Source organism: Colobus angolensis, unplaced genomic scaffold, assembly GCF_000951035.1.
Source record: "Colobus angolensis palliatus isolate OR3802 unplaced genomic scaffold, Cang.pa_1.0 Scaffold98, whole genome shotgun sequence".
In the NCBI taxonomy this organism is placed as follows: domain Eukaryota; kingdom Metazoa; phylum Chordata; class Mammalia; order Primates; family Cercopithecidae; genus Colobus; species Colobus angolensis.
The window spans coordinates 6250538-6252010 of NW_012123820.1; positions in this window are offsets into that span (position 1 = coordinate 6250538).

The window sequence follows — 1473 nt, forward strand, 5'->3', positions numbered from 1 at the left end:
TCTTCTACTTATTCACGTGTATGTGCTTAATAGTAAAAAAAAATGATACACCATTAATACAGTGGAAATTAGTGTGTTCAGGGTAACTTGTATCGTCATGTCAGTACTCAAAAAGTTTGGCATTTTGGAGCACTTCAGATTTTGGATTTTCAGATTAAAGATGCTCAACCTATTTACATATTTGCATGTCTAGAATGATGATATGGTTTGGGTCTGTGTCCCTACCTAAATCTCATGTTGAATTGTAACCCCCAATGTTGGAGGAGGGGCCTTGTGGGATGCAATTGGATAGTGGGGGCAGAAATTCCCCTTGCTGTTCTCATGATAGTGAGTTCTCATGACATCTGGTTGTTTAAAAGTGTGTAGCACCTCCCCCTTTGCTCGCTCTCTCTCCTTCTCTGGCCATGTAAGATGTGCCTGCTTCCCCTTCACCTTCCTCCATGATTGTAAGTTTCCCGAGGGTTCCCCAGTTGTGCTTCCTGTACAGCCTACAGAACTGTGAGTCAGTTAAACTTCTTGTATTTATAAATTACCCAGTCTCAGGTAGTTCTTTATAATAATGTGAGAATGGACTAATACAAATGATTTCCAGATTTTCACCTTAAGTTTGAAGTATGACATTCAGAAGAAGAATAGATTTAGGTAGGTGGCAAGGGTGATAAGATGACTTTTGATGTACTGAGTTTGAGATTGCCCATGGCTATCCATGAGAAAATGTGCAGTTCACCAGTTGAATAAATGGGACTATAGCTCCAAAGTGATTGCAAAGGGATGAAGTAGAGATAGTGAATATAGGACAATATTTTTAGTAGCTTAGATAGAAGGAAAAACAGAGTTTCTTGGTGACAGAGAGATGCAGGATCAAGAAGAGTATTGTTTTGTTTTGTCCTGATTTTAAGGATAGTGTACCAGTCAGGATTCCACCAACCAAAGAGAAAAGTGGGATATATATAAAGGGATTTACAGAAAGAAATTGACTTATACCATTGTAGGGGTCAGATAGGAAAGTCTGAAATTCATAAGGCTGGAAACTCTCAGGCAGGAGCTGAAGAGGAAGTCCACAGGTGGAATTTCTTCTTTCTTCACATCTTCAGGAAAACCTAAGTCCTATTCTTTAGGCTTTTCTACTGATTGGATCAGGCTCACCCACATGACCCAGAATAATCCCCTCTAGTAAAGTCAACTGACTATAGACATTAATCACTTCTACAGAATACCTTCACAGCAGCACCTAAGTTAATATTTGATTGAATAACTGGGTACTACAGCCTAGCCAAGTTGACACATAAAGTTGACCATCACGGACGAAAAATGACTTGATCAAACATATATATAGGCTAAAGGGAAGAATTCAAAGTGTGAAAGAAGCTGGATATTACAAAAAGGAGAAAATTGATGGAGAAAGACCCATTACTCATTCAACAAAGTTTCTGAGCATCAGTTATTTGCCAGATACCATCCTCGAAACCAGAA